This window comes from Podarcis gaigeae, assembly GCF_964106915.1.
Source record: "Podarcis gaigeae genome assembly, chromosome: 3".
NCBI classification, from domain to species: Eukaryota; Metazoa; Chordata; class Lepidosauria; order Squamata; family Lacertidae; genus Podarcis; species Podarcis gaigeae.
Genome location: NC_139680.1, coordinates 74,180,195 through 74,196,176, shown reverse-complemented (window position 1 = coordinate 74,196,176; position 15,982 = coordinate 74,180,195). Strand labels below are relative to the sequence as shown.

The window sequence follows — 15,982 nt, the reverse complement described above, 5'->3', positions numbered from 1 at the left end:
GTGAGGGAACCACCAGAAAGCATTCGGTGCTGGACTTAAGTGTCCGAGTTGAACGATGGGGGTGGAGACGCTCCTTCAGATATACTGGACCGAGGCCGTTTAGGGCTTTAAAGGTCAGCACCAAGACTTTGAATTGTGCTCGGAAACACCATCTGCTACTGGTTCATTCTGTGGCATGGCTGTGTAATGTTTAAAGACCACTAGTGGTACAAGTGTCAGGACAGAACTAGAGTGCTCTGTTCCAGCACCAGCTTCACTGCTGCTTACCAAGATGGGACTTGGGAGGAGAGTTGGTGGAACTGCTGGATTGGCACCATGGATGCACCTTGTCCCTGCCCACCCCTGAACAGGTCAGCAGCAGCTACGGCGGGTATATGCCACACTACACCCACAACAATGTGCATAAAACCAACTACAGTGGTACCTCTAGATGTGAATGGGATCCATTCTGGAGCCCCGTTCGCATCTAGAAGCAAACGTAACCCGTGTATGCGCATCTGCACGTGTCACGTTTCAGCGCTTCTGCACATGCTCGTGACGTCATTTTGAAGCGGCGAAACTCAGAAGTAACGCACTCCATTACTTCCAGGTTGCTGCGGAGCGCAACTCAAATGTGCTCATCTCGAAGCACATTCAACCCGAGGTATGACTGTACACAAAACGTTAGCATGAAATTGCCAGTGATTTCAGCTATATCTGGGTGTCTGTGAGGAAGAACTGCAGGTTCACTCCCAGGGACCAAACTCTCCAGCATGTCATTTTCTCATATTTCTGAGACCTCCATGAGATGGAAGCCAAAGTTCTGAAGCAGAGGGACTCTTCCACTCTCAAAGGATCCCCATGCAATATCACACCCTGATCTTTCCCGGGTTCCACACACAGGGAGTCTCCATGAGTTCTAGCTGCTCTCTGCTCCAGAAGGTGACCCTCCAACTCATGGAAGGATGAGGATGAAATATGAGAAGATGACACAGTGAAGATGGCAGGGGTTGGCACCACACACACGACTTTCTTTCAAGTCATCACATGCAAAAAACGATTTCCCAAACAGGGCTTTTGCATTAGCCACACTCTGATCATTGCAAGCCTTTCAGTGTTAATTGCTATGCTGTGGGATGCACCACAGCTGAAGTGACCCCCCTGTGGTGGCAGACTTTGGACTCTCAAATTTTAGCAGCACCCTGTGCAATGCTAAAATTTGGAATCCCCTGCAGCATGGATGCCAGTGCCACCACACCCATTGCACACCCATAAAACCACCTTTGCTCCCATACTATGACATTTTAGAAGATACTTGCATCACTGGGAAGCTCAAAGCCCCCTGGATGTAAATAGCTTTGGATCTGGGCCTATATTTATTTGCAATCTGGAAGAACAGCTGGGCTTTGTTTTGTTCTTACTAGGAAAATAGATTAAGAGAGGACACATGTAAACAATCTGGACCGTTTCTCCCTTGTTGTTTGCCAAATATGTTTGCTCACGTCCCATTTTTCCCCCCCAAACAATGAGAAATTTCAGTTCAGGCAAAGTCAGCATGAGCTGGGTTGGGTTTCCTTTGGAAGAAAAAACACTGGAGAATGATGGCATTTTGGGGAATATTTTAGAATCGCAGCACTGTAGTGTTGGAAGAGATGCCAGGGGTCATCTAGTCCAACGCCCTGCAATGCATCCAAGATGGATGGCTATGAACCTTGAATGAAGGAGAGTCCACAACCTCCCTAGGGAGTCTGTTCTACTGTCAAAACTGCTCTTACCATCAGACAGTTCCTTTTGATGTTTAGTCGGAAGCTCCTTCTTTGCAACTTGAATCCAATTCCATAACATTGTGTAATCCAGTATGAAAAACCATGTTACTGTGTACCCATATTGTACATCGCTACTGAGCATGGGCAGGAGTAGTGTATGCTACGAAGTATTTAAAAAACCTAATAAAATTGTTCCCATTAAGTACGCACCAATGATCTGTCCAATCATGACATGACAGATTTGGAATTGGATCCTGGAGGGGCTCTTTTTAAAACTGATTTTGGATAACCTCCTCCTGTGGGCAGATTTGCACAGCTTTGTGAGTTACTTAGTCACAACCTGTCTCCTTAGCTTCTAAATGTGAAAGGTGTGAGGTGGGGAGTCTAAAATATGGAAATCTCCATCCAGTGAGGTCAAGAGCAAAGGAAAAAAATATGACGTGGAAGTGTGTGCGTGGGCATGCACATGTAGACAGACAGACAAAAGGTGTGTGTGTCTGTAGGCAGGGGCACAAAAACCATGTGGGGTTTTTCATATTCTTGTGCAAGATAGAAACAGTGGAATTTTTTAAACTAGCTTTGGTGATCAAATCATATATTCTATTCCACGCTGAAATGATGAGCTGGTTTCAGAAGAGCTATAAATAAAACTGAAGCACTTTAAATACACAACATCACATGGTTGTGACTGAGGCTGGCTATTATGTGTGTGCATGGAGGGAGGGGAACTGCTGGCATCAACTGAACTTGAGAAATATGAAAGAGGAAATGTGTGCTGTGTCAATGAGAACTAAGCTCAAAACTGAAGGGTGACAGAGCTTCCAAATTTCCTCCCAAACAATCCACCATTCCCAATTTTTAAAAAAATTTTTTTTGGTATGAATAAGAGTGTTGGGCCTGGGAGATCTAGTCCCTAATCTCATTTTAGTCCTAGACATTCTGCTGGATCTTTGCTGCTCTTCCCCTGGGTCCCTGCCAACCCCGGGCAGAAAGAGAGAAAACACACACGTGTGTGCAAGCTGTTTTTCTGTGGGTCTCTAGATGAAAGTTAAACCCTGTAAAATTAAAATGGCTCTTCTTGCATTTGCATGATTTTACACGGGGCTCCCCCCTCCCAAACCACCATCAAATTAAAGCTGCACTGGTAGATTGCATAACCGAAATCATAAAGTCAGTGCTTGCTAGAACTTAAAAAAAATTGGCAGAAGGCACAGATTCTCATGGATCTTCCTCATTTATTTTTTTACATTGGATGACAACAAAACCACAGAATACAAGTGATTCTGGTTTTGAAGGGATCCTTTGTAAAGTTATTAGGACTCTTAAGGACTCGTGCTTCAGGTTCATGTTTTTGTGCTGTGGAAATGCTGAAATGAGAGGGGGGGGTTACAATTAAGGCAAGGAAGACAGATGTGATCTGTGATTTTATGCCAGTTGAGGAGAGATGGGAAGAGGGCTCTATGAAAAACATATGCAGTTTTGACAGGATTGATTGGCTGCTACTCATTTACATATTCTCTCTTTCTCTCTTTCTGCTGTTGTATCCAACATTCTGTCCTCCCATCTGAGCCTTGAAAAGCAGATAAAGCTAAAAGAGAAAGAGAAAGACAGTGGTTTTCATCTTCTACCTTATGTGCTTTCTGAGACTCATATTAGCAGTTCAGGTGCCAAAGGAAGCCGTGAACAGCACCTAAAACCAAAAGAATTGGGAAATGGTCTGCTTTCTCAGCTTCAGCTCTGTGTACTTCCATACCATCCAACATCTCTCCGATTAAAATAGTCTCGTCCCATTCCACAATCATAATTTTACTATTTATACCCCACACATCTTACTGGGTTGCCCCAGCCACTCCTGGCAGCTTCCAACATATATAAAAACATAATAAAACATTGGACATTAAAAAAAAAAAAAACTTCCCTGTACAGGATTGCCTTCAGACAGTTCAGGGGTTGGATAATTCCATATCCTCCAATATTTCTCCAGTGAAAATAGGGATGTCCTATTTGAACTATTGCAAAAATGGATAAAAGGGAGGATGGTTAGTTAAGATAATTAAAGGCAATATGAATTTAAGAAATGCATAAGAAGTGACAAGAATGGTGGATCATCAGAGGTGCTGATGGAAGTAAAAAAAAATATAGATTGTATAAGTTGTGATGTTTTGTGGTATGTATTCTAATTTATATGTTAAAATTAATAAAAATTAATTTGAAAAAAGAAAATAGGGACATCCTAAGGGAAAGCAGGACATTCCGGGGTTAAAACAGAAACTGGGACAGATTCTCTAAATCAGGGATGTCCCTCATAAACAGGGACACTTGGAGGGTCTGTACAGTAGTACCTCGGGTTACATATGCTTCAGGTTACAGACTCCGCTAACCCAGAAATAGTACCTCAGGTTAAGAACTTTACTTCAGGATGAGAACAGAAATCGTGTGGCAGCTGTTACGTTCCTTGACAAATGATCTGAAGGTTGCACAAATTACATTATACATGATATGTCACTATGTGCAAGAATTCTTGTTTCGTGTAGTTTATTCTGGGCTCAAAATTCTGAAGTCTCTTTTTTAAAATAAAAAAAGATCAAACTTAGGCTGCAAAAATGTTTTTTTATACTGCTCTTTGTTTTTATGTACTTTTCTTTTATCATCCTCACCCTGAGGCTCAAACTACACGCTAATCACAGTTTGGTGTAACTTTCCTCCAGAGATTTACACAAAATAATCTCACTCAGCTGGGAGTAGAGGTAGAGTGTGGAGAGATAAATAGTAGGGGTTTTTTTTACTATTACTACTAATGCTACTATGGTTATTTATTTATTCTTAAATGCCTTATACCAAGACAAACCTCAAGGTAACTTATAGAAAATAAGCAAACTGAATTCAAAACAGGAACAATGCAACATTAAAAAGCATCTTACCCCACAAACACTTATATCTCAAGACAACAGCTCATCTCAGTCTCAGCCCAGTATACCTGAAGGAGCATCTTCACCCCCATTGTTCAGCCCAGACACTGAGGTCCAGCTCTGAGGGCCTTCTTGTAGTTCTCGCCCCATGAGAAGTGAGGTTACAGAGAACCATGCAGAGGTACTGCGCCCGGCCTGTGGAACACCCACCCACCAGATGTCAAGGAAATAAACAACTATCTATCTGACTTTTAGAATAATAATTATTATTTTAGAAGACATCTGAAGGCTGTTTAGGGAAGTTTTTAATGTTTGAAGTTTTATTCTGTTTTTAATGTTCTGTTGAAAGCCGCCCAGTGGCTGGGGAAACCCAGCCAGATGGGTGGGTTGAAATAAATTATTATTATTATTATTATTATTATTACTGCTACTACTACAATGTTCAACAGAAAAAGTAATTTTAAAAACCCAACAGCTACATCAAATACTGTGAAATGTCTGGGAGTATGAAAAGATGTTAAGGTGGGTGCAAGATGGACTTGAAGGAAAAGAGACCACTGCCCAGAAGCCACTACCAAAAAGGCCCTTTATTTTGTCACCACCTTCCAATCATCTCGAGGGAGCATTCAGCTGCTTCACGCTTTCTTCTTTTCTACTTCAAAATCAGCTTCTCCTTGATGCAGCTTTTCATATGATACGCAAAACCAATTTTACCCTGTTCAGGAATCAGAGTGGTGGTGCAAGTTCCTCCCGCCCTGTCTGAAGAATAGTCCAGACCCATATTTAATACTTCACAAAGTACTGGGCCTTTAATGCTTAGGTTCACTTGTTGCTCAGAGTGTATTTAAACAAACACAAGGGTTTCCTTTTGAAGCAGCAAGGGGAAAAGGTGAACTGGCTTTTATATTTAATACGAGCACGGTTGTGCTTTTCTGTTCTCTTTATAAAATTTCTTTCATGTTAATTGAGCTCTTGCTTCTGAAGCTGTTGATATCAGAGAAGGAAGTGTTTTGCAAAAATCAATGTGCCGCCCTCATTTTTTTTGAAAAAAGAAATTCAAAAGGGGAGGAAAGCAATGGTTTTGCTATGGTAAAATTAATCACTCGTCAGGAAACCCAAAGTTGCCATGCAAAGCTGGCTTCCCTTGACTTCCCATAATCATTCCTATAATAATTGGCTTCCCTTTCAGGCTTTGAAGGATAGCTTTTCAATGCAACACTACATCACCGATGATTTATGCTTGTCTTTAATGTAAGGACACTGTAGGGGCAAATAATAGTTAAGCTTCTGTGGAGATAAAAATAGATACCACTTAATTGGAAGAACTTTTCTCAGCCACTTTATGAAAAATTAAGGAGCAAGGAGACAATACTGAATCATTTTAATCAGTCACGCTTAAGGCGCTCATGTGCCAAACTGCCATGGCAACTCACAATAAATAGGTATGTGCATTAGCCCCTGGGTAACTGTAAACTACCCTAGATTTTAAAAAGAAAGGGAAAAAAACATTCTGGTAGAAATGTCAGTGATGTGCAGCAGCAGTCTGGGGTTTTGTCAGCCATGGGTACATTGGCAGAGACATGCTGGAGCTAAGCATGCTTTTGCTAAGCAGACAGGATATCTTTTTGACTTCTCCAATGCCAGGCTCCAAGGCATCAGAGTCCTGGCTTTTTCTGTGCAGTGTTGCACATGCACACACTTCTTGCACCAGGATGATGCATGACATAAGATGCACCTGCTCTCTGGATAGACTTACATAAAATCTGCTGCTGTTCCTGCTGCATGGATGGATGGATGGATGGGATGAGATGTCTGAATCATCCACACACCTGATGGGGCTCAGGCTCAGGGGGGAAGATAAAATGATGTACCACTGTTATGCCAAGCAAATAAAAATGTTATAAGTGAGTTCCTATCAAAAGCAGGAGAAACCACTTTAGCTTTTATGAGCTGAACAAATTCTACTGAAGTGCTTTGATCCAGTTCCATGAAAAGCATGTTGGGTATTTTTTCCTGTGCATCTTAACTAGTCTCTGGGAGAGGAGCTAATGCAAGGATTCAACCAGGTTTCTTTGCCCACTTCCCAGTTTCCGTCTTGATGGTCAGCACTGCTGTTTGAAGACGTATGTCAGGTTCAGACAACTGTGTCCTATGAAATGAATGTCATACCAAATGAAGCCATTTTGGTAGCTCCACTCAGGAGAGTTCAGGAAAGCTGGCTTTTCTGGAGTGTTGCTGTTTCATTGCTTGGTAACGTTGTGGTTTTAATTTTTAAAAGAAATAAAATATTTTAATTAATCAATGTAATAAATATCCTTTGGTCATTTGAACACTGTCAGCTTGCTTCTCCCCTGGAGATTCATGCCGCTGTCTGCAGGTTCCGGCATGGATTTCACACTCTCTATTCTTGGGCATTCAATTCCCACAATAAATAACACTGGGCAACAATTTTTTACTTTTTGAATGTTGTCTAGATTTCTACAACTGATTTAGGGCATTTTTGCACTGCTGAATCAGGAAATGGCATCCGTTTCTCTCCATCAGGTCATGTTTTAATGTAAACTGAATGGTGGGCATTGATAAAGGTAAGTACATGTAAATTGCATGTTGTTTCACCATTTTTCAAACTTCAGGGCTTGAACTTCCGTTTCTTGGAACTCCTGGAATGCTCAGCGGCAGGGAGGTCTCTCTTCAGAGTCCAACAGTAGTCAGCCATCATGACTGCGTCCCAGCGACCCTGATACCTGGTCTCCATCTCTTTCATGTCCTGATGGAATCTCTCCCCCTGCTCGTCACTCATTGAACCCAGGTTCTCAGGAAACCGCTCCATATGTGAAAATAGGTAGTGCATCTTGACGCTCATGTTGCAGCCCAGGTTTCTGAAAGCAGTCAGCATGTTGTTGACAAGTTCTGCGTAGTTTCTGGCCTTATTGTTGCCCAGAAAGTTCTTCACTACCAGAACAAATGCCTTCCACGCTTCCAGTTCCACTTCGTTCATTGAGTTTCCGAACTCTGGATCTCTGATGAGCTGACGGATCTGAGGATCGTCAAAGATGCCAGCTTTCAACTTCTCCATGGTCAATCCTGGAAAAGCCTGGCACAAGTAAGTGAAGCAGTCACCATCCTTGTCCAGAGCCTTGGTGAACTGTTTGATTAAGCCAAGCTTGATGTGCAGCAGTGGAAAGAGTATTCTGTCTCTGTCCACCAGAGGGTCGTTGATGATGCTCCTTTCTTTGCAAGGCACCAATTCCTCCCACACAGGCCAGTCCTTCTTCGTGTAATGCTGAGCACGGTCTCTATTATCCCACATGCACAGAAAACATGGGTACTTGGTGAAGCCAGACTGTTGTCCCAACAAAACGTTCACCATCTTCAGGTCAACACAAATAAACCACTTATGCTGATCATAACTAATTTTCTCCAGCACATACTTCACCGCTTCATAGTTCTCCTTCAGTGTACTCAAGCGAGCCAGGGGTATAGAGGCAAACTGGTTGCCATTGTGTAGCAGAACACATTTCAGTGATCGCTTGCTGCTGTCAATGAACAGTCTCCAATCTTTGGGTTCATACTGTGGCACTCCAAGCTTGAGCAGAAGCTGCACAACATCTGCACAGTACACCAAGTCCTTCTCTTCTGAGAAAAAACAGAAGTACTCTTGATGCCTGTTGCGGAAGAAGCTGATGCGAGCACTGTCAGAGAGGAGGTTTTTTTCCTTCAATCTGGATGCCAACAGTTTGGCAGAGACCTTTGACAAGCTGAGGTCGCAAACTAGATCATTCAACTCCTTTTGGGAAAATGGATTTAGAGCATCATCTTCTTCTTCTTCATGTCCTTCAACACTGGAGGCATCTTCGTCACTAATGTCAGGAAGTTCTCTGAAGATAGGCACTGGAATTTCATCACAATGAGCTACAGGACCATGTGCTGATTGAAGATCAGGATTAACTTAGTTTTGATCCCCCAACTTTATGCTTTGCCGCACCAATTTATGGAAAATTTCGAGGTTTTATGACTTCAAACGGATCCTTTTTCGACATAATCACCCAGAACTATCGGACCTGAATACTTCTTGTCATTAAAATAATCATTTCCAATCAAAACAATTATTCAACATGGCATTTTACCCCCACCAGCTTCTTCTAAAATGCTCCACACAAGCATACATGTGAACAAAAATGTAAAAAATTGACATGTGGCTATAGCTCAAAAACTTGAGCTGACTGAGCAAAACCAATGTGATTTTTGGATTCAGCGCATCAGATTCGTCCTAAATCAACTGAAAAAACGCAGACAACAAATTTGTTGTTGACCAGTGTAATCAATCGCACAGAGCAGGGAAGGCACATCTGCTCCTACACTGTCTATGTGTCCAGGAAGCCTCTGTCTGCAAAGTGGAGCCTTTTCCATGCACCCTGTGATTTAGAACCTTGTGCAATTAGAGCACTAGAGGGGAGTCTCTACACATGAAGAGTGCACCTGTTTTAGAGGTTGTGCCCTGACGATGGAGGAAAATATCACCTTTGCACAGTAGGCTAGTTCCTGTACCCTCACACACCCCTCTCTATCCTCCATCTAGGCAAGCAAAGGTCACAATCAGAGTTCAAAGATACATCCCAACCTGGCAGGAACACCCAAGGAGGGGGCGAAGCAAGGTTGGTATGGGCTGTGGCCTCTGGAGAGTGTCAGGCACCAGACAGAGATGCCTGGAGGACCACATTTGGCCCTCAGTCCTGAGGGTTCCCATCCATGGGCCAAAGGAACAAGAGTCGCCAGCTGCTATTCAGCTGACAACACTGCCCTTTAAAAAAAAACCTGATCTCCCCTATTCTTTGTAAGCCTGATGAGCATGAGACTCTTAATCTCAGGGCTCTGGGTTCAAGCCCCACATTGGGTCAAAGATTTCTTCATTGCAGGGGGTTGGACTAGATGACCCTCGTGGTCCCTTCCAATTCTACGATTCTATGAAATTCTATGAAAGATAGTAAATAAATAAATATGGCTTGGTAGCTTTCGAAGCTGTAGTTACAGAGAGGCAAAAGGCACCAAAGCCTGACATCACTTCCTTAACAGGTAAAAATTCATCCAAGTTCCCAAAAGAAATTACAAGGATTAAAAAAAAAATCTAATTCAAAATCAGTTCCTTAACTAATTTCCCAATATACACTGTCATACATATTCCTGCATTTGTTTTAGTGTCATATCATTTAAGCTACCAGAGAGGCCAGCACAACTAGGTCAAAGCTCTCAAAAGTCAGGCTGTATATACATTTCCTTTTATGTCAGAATAAAAGATTCTGAAAGAAATGTCTGGAATAAGGGGGGGAGAGAGAGAGAGAGAGAGAAAGAGAGAGAGAGAGGAAGAGAGATTATTATTAAAGTAATGATGGAATGACCCTCTCCTTGGCCTTAGTGCAAGAAAAGCTAATCACATCTCTTAGGAGCTAAGGTATCTAGCATTCCTCAAAAGAGCAAATAAGAGAAGCTGGGGAAAACCAATTACAGCTAGCAAATTATTTTACAACTTCCATTCCACAATGGTTTTGAAGCGTCAAACTAGGAGTTATTTTAAATGGGAGATTGACAGATTTTGCTGTTAGAATTGGTGGGGTGATTTAGGCTGCCTGACCCAGATCTACATTTCTTATAGCTGGGTCCAAATAAAAAGTTGACCCAAAGGCTTCATGTTTTCTTCAGAATGAGGAACAGCGGAGACTGTGGTGTCATTATGATATATGGTTTATTTACACATACATACAACCTGAGCCTGCAGTGGAGGGGTTCACAACATTAATACCCCAAGAGGATCTTGCTTCTCCCATAGCCACAGCCTTGAGTTCCAACAGAAATTAAGCATAGCTCTGGATTTCTGCCCAGCCTGCAGCCTGCCTTCCAGCTTCTAACTAACCGTTATCTTTCTACCAGGGAGTTCTGGGAAGGTCCACCCATTTGTTACCTAGCACGGAGCCACATCCTTTGTTACCTTAATGGCCCATATTTAGAGGTTGCTTGGGAAATAGAAAAGCTCTTCTGTTCATAAAGCTGTAATTTCGAATTGTTTCAGTTTTTGCTTACTAGGAAACTGTAGCCTCCATAATCTTGTTCCTACACTTGACTACCTTGGGGGGGGGGGTTGTTGGTAACTCACCAATATCCTATGTATGCTCGTGTTTTCCTGTGCAAGGATAAATATTAACGATAGGATGAACTCCCACGTCGTGGTGAGCGGTGACAATCTCTCAGGCCCCTCCAGGGCCTGAACTTCCCTGCTCTTCTGAATCAGGTATGGCTCCTGAAAGGATGACTATTCATATCCCAGTATGCTGAAAAATGTCCCTGACACAAAGTCATTCCATTTTACATCATGAACACGTAGGTTTTTTTAAAGAGGCTTTTGATAGAAAACCAAGCCGTCTTATGGTCCTCTAAGATGAGGGCTTAATATTGTTAATGTGCTGTACAAAAATTGCAAAGGAGTCATTGGCCGTAGGGACTCCCGCCCCCTTTTTTAAACTTATCGGGTTTCCCCCAGAAAGGGTAAATCTGAATAAAATGGGTGGGGCGGGAGGAGAGAACTGACTGGCATTTTGATGCCAACAACACTGTGTGGATGCTGCAAAACATCTGACAATAAGCGTCTATCTGGAATCACCTTCATAGCAGCAGCTGGATAACTGTCATTCATGTTGATTGACATTGTCAACATTCGGAATGGAATTGTGAGGTGTGAATTAATTTTCAGATTTCCATATTGACTGTTACACATTTACTGGAGTGCATATTCACGTTTCTTTAATTATAACAGTAAAAAAAGGACTTGGGAGCTCTTCCAGTAAACAGGACCTTGATCCCTACTGGTTACAGCAACCCACTGTGAAAGCTCTCTGCCGATGTTGTTCACAGCCCTTCTGCTACTATGACAGATAGTGGTAAAGCAGCTTGCCTGGCTTAATATATCAATTTCTCCAGCTCACAAGACTGAGCTGTATAGGAAATCAAACATAACACACATTTTTAAAACCCAAGATTGGGCACCAACGCCAGTATGGCTCAGAATGTTAAGCAGGTTTTTGTGCTTGTGCAAGCAGCACTCGGCAGGCCTAAAACCACAAGCTTTGTAGACTTTGTGTGAAGTTGTTCTTTAACATTCTCCTTTATCTCAATGATGTTCTTGCTAACTGCCATATGAAATATACAACTATGCAGTAAGGTGGGGAGTAATGTAAGTAGGCAGCAGCCAAATCCTTAAAAAAAAAAAGCAGCACACATGAGAGGAGAAAAATCTTCTTACTGCCCTCTTCAGCAAGCCAAAGGACAATCACCAGGCTCAATTTAGGCACTAGTGTTTACTAGACATCTGGCTTTGTGCACAGATGCAAGTTTATATTCATTTATCTAATCAGCCCAGCTGAATTTCGTCAGAAACCCGAGCTCATTTTGCCTTACGGATCTGACCTACTTTTGCACGAGCCGATTGTGACAGTGTAGTTGCAATAAATGTAGCTGCAGGTATCATATTGCTGCCTCTGTTCCTTTCTTACCAACAAAGATACCAGGAAAACTGATTTGTTTTAAAGGCATTAGATAGTGCTCAATGCTAGTCGTACTCAGAGTAGACTCACTAAAGTTAGGTTTCATTCATTCATTCATTCATTTCAGTGGATCTACTCTGACTACTCTGACTTAAAACAAAAAAAAATTCTTCCAGTAGCACCTTAAAGACCAACTAAGTCAGTTCTTGGTATGAGCTTTCGTGTGCATGCACACTTCTTCAGATACAGAGTGTATCTGAAGAAGTGTGCATGCACACGAAAGCTCATACCAAGAACTGACTTAGTTGGTCTTTAAGGTGCTACTGGAAGAAATTTTTTTTGTTTTGACTATGGCAGACCAACACGGCTACCTATCTGTACTCTGACTTAGTTGACTACAACCCACTCTTTTTCTCCTATTACTTTATCAGTGAGAAGAGTCTATTCTTGACAAAAACTCCATGGGCTATCCCAGTTTAAAGATAACACTAGACAAAATGCCCTGATCTAATTGGTTGAAAGTGATGTTTTCCATCCCATTGTTTCCAAAGTCATTCAATTAAACCCAGTTGTCACCTGGATTCGAACATATTTGTTCATGATGTTTCCACTTTGGGGTTACAGATAACCCTAAATCTCTTCCACCTTTCTATGAATTTAAATTTGATACTATGGGGTTTGCAGGGTGTGGGTGTGTGTGTGTGTGTGTGTGTGTGCATACTGGCTGTGTCCATGCCCAAGTCAGGTCCAGGTGAAACTAGTAAAATGCTGTTTTGTAGGGCTAGCTTTGAAGACAGTTTGGAAACTGGTGCATAATGTATCTGGTCATGTTATTGGGGCATTCTGCACCAATTTAATCATTAAAGTCCTAAATGATTTGGGACTGAGTTAATTGAAGCACCACCTGCATATATATGAGTCTGGTTGTCTGGACATTGAGATGTGCTTTGGAAGCCTCACTCATGAGACCTCCAGTCGGTTTGCTTTGGCTGATGACCACTAGAGACATGTGCATCATCCTAACACCAAAAGTGGCAAACACATACTTTCATAAATAAGTGGGCCAGACATACTTAATGACAAGTAAGAATGCTGGTCTCAATTTCCATTGAAAAGCAATGTCACTGAAATTAATGTGAATTACTGCCATGTAATGGTAGCTAGCTATCCAGTAAGTTCTTACGGTACAGAAAGCAATAAATTTAATGACAAGGCTTTTCAGTATGTTCTGAATTTGAACCTGAAAACTACATAGGAGTGAGCAGCATACCTACCTATAAGTAAGAAAGGGATAAAAGTGAGACAAAAGATTTGCAACTGTTGAAAATCAAGTCAAAATCTGGGATTTCAATTAAAACTATTTTTGACCAAGATGTCCTACATTTCGGAAACAGCATTTCAACTATTTACCTGTTTTGTAGGTAACTGACAGTACAACTGAAAATAATGGATAGAAGGGAAATCAGTCTCAAAATATTTTGAACCATAACGATTATGAAAAATATGTCAGGGGAAACTTTGTGAGGCCAGAGGCAAAAGATAGTTATTTGCAGTCTTATTTAACTAATGTCTTTGGACTCAGAGTTTTTCCAAGATAGGGAATTAGTCTCAGGCAGCCTTCAAGAGAAGGGCAACTTTATCACATGGAGGTTGTTCTAAGATCAATTCTGGTCTTTAAAAACTAGTATTCTTCAGATTGTTTATCAATCTCTCCTCATTTTCACACTAATTTGGTAATGGTTCTGCAACCAGAAAATCATTTCTAATGACTTTCAGATCTTCCACCTGTGGCCTTCCCAAGGGCTTGCAGAAGGACAGGTATCTATTAATCCAGTGTCAACCAAGGACTGCAGATTAAGTACTTGGAAGGTCCCCTAAGAGGTAATTAAAAACACAATTTTCCCACAGTTTGAAGGGATTGTGTGAAAGAGATCTCTCCACAGAGTGCAGCTGAGCCAGCAGAAGACAGAATAAACAACTGTAATGCTCAGGGCATACAGGACTTGCCTGTAACGGAAAATCAGAAATAAAATGTGATTGGAAAAAATTATCAGTCCAGAGTATAAAATTAGTGAAAGAAGTATCTAATTAATTGTGTGGGACTAGATGCAAACACACCAAGTAACAAGGGGGCATAAAAGAATGGACATAGATTAGGTAGATACAGATTGGATATCCCATCTGCCAACCTTCCTGCGACACAACAAATGTGGCTGAAAGTACATTAAATGTGACAACACAGAACTAGGAGACAGAGTGCCTAGGGCAATTCCTCATGGTTGGTAACCTTCAACTTTTGGGGAAAATTTAATCCAACCATAAACTACTAGCATGTTACTTTATCTCCATCCTCCAATTTTATTTGCTTGGCTCAGTTCTGATGGCCCTTCAAACCATGGGAATGTGCCACAGATTCACATCATCTTCTCCACTCTTGCACACTGATTGGCTCCTCCATTTTCTGGTTGATTTAACCATAGTTTGATGTGATGTTTGAATCAGGCAGTTGGTTAGTTCTAATCTCCAAGCCACATCTTATAATCCTGATTTGGAGGTCAGTTTGTCCAATTTGGATGTACAGTATGTCAGGGACTGGCAGGATGCTGACAAGTGTGCAGTGGGGGAAGGGGGCTGGAGTCTGACTCAGCAGAGGGGGAAAGTGATTTGTGGGAACTGTACCGGACAGGAGGCAAGAGCCAGAGGCAGGGGAAGCTACAAAGCTGGAGGGTGGAGCACAGGATGGGCTGGAAGAAGAGGAGGAAGAGGCAGGTCAGGCAAGTGAAGGAGCTGGGTGCTTCCCCACCCTCTCCTGCACCACTGTTTCTGTTATGTACTGAGTTGAATAGGATCCAAACTGCAGCAGTCTGATTGGTCCTAGAACCATAGGATCCAAATTGCAGCAGTCTGATTGGTCCTAGAACAATAGGATTCAGAATGCAGCAGTCTGATTGGTCCTAGAACAATGCAGCAATATGATTGGTTGGCAGGAACCACCCAATCATGCTCCAGATATAAATGAATCCACAACCTGATTGGCTTACAGTAGAATTCCAGAATTAGCCAATCATGTGCAGCCCATTGTGTAAATAATGTATATAAAACAGATACTTTGAGGGGACATTCATTCATTCCTCCTCACCACTATGAGCTGAATAAAGAGCATGAAATCACTTGGTGACTCTGAGTATATTTCACTGGCGACGAAGGTGGGATCCCGCTGAGCTGACTGCCACACACAGCACCGCAGCACCGCCACCTGCCGCACCGCTGCCTCACACCGTGTATCCAGGCTTCAGCTCCGGGACACAAGGAACTCAGAATGGCAACCGACAGCAGCTTCTCGCCGTTCAACCCAGCAACGGGAGACTGGGAAGCGTACGCCTCCCGTTTTACCTTCCTCCTAGAAGCCAAAGGGGTCACCGATGAAGAAGACGCCAAGAAGAGGGCTATATTCTTCAGCGTCTGCGGAGAGGAGACATTTGAAATCGCCCGGGCTCTCCTTGCGCCTGAAGACGTCGCTACTGTTCCATACAAAACAATAATGGAACAGCTTAAGGGGCACTTTTCACCACAGCCCTCAGTGGTGGCTCGTCGAAATGCCTTCTACGCAAAGCGGCAAGCCCCTGGGGAAACCATAACTGGGTTTGTGACCTCTCTCCGCCAAGCCGCCCGGTTCTGCAACTTCTCAGAGCTGGAGAACATGCTTCGGGACCGCCTCGTCGGTGGCCTGAAGGATGAGAAGCTGCAACGACACCTCTACGCTAAGAAGGACCTAACGTTCCAGGTCGCTCTGGAG

General features: G+C 42.5%; 1 long non-coding RNA gene across 1 annotated transcript in view; it reads right to left on the bottom strand.

The window, feature by feature from the left end:
- Positions 1 to 12,869, bottom strand: part of LOC310841640 — an 18,584-nt gene extending 5,715 nt beyond the window's left edge. Inside the window, exons 1-3 of the long non-coding RNA XR_014562642.1 lie at positions 12,558 to 12,869; positions 10,803 to 12,321; positions 6,411 to 6,900 (exon numbers count right to left, since the gene is read on the bottom strand). This is a non-coding gene — a long non-coding RNA (uncharacterized lncRNA). The remainder of the gene's footprint in view (positions 1 to 6,410; positions 6,901 to 10,802; positions 12,322 to 12,557) is intronic.
- Between the last annotated feature and the right edge of the window lie 3,113 nt (positions 12,870 to 15,982).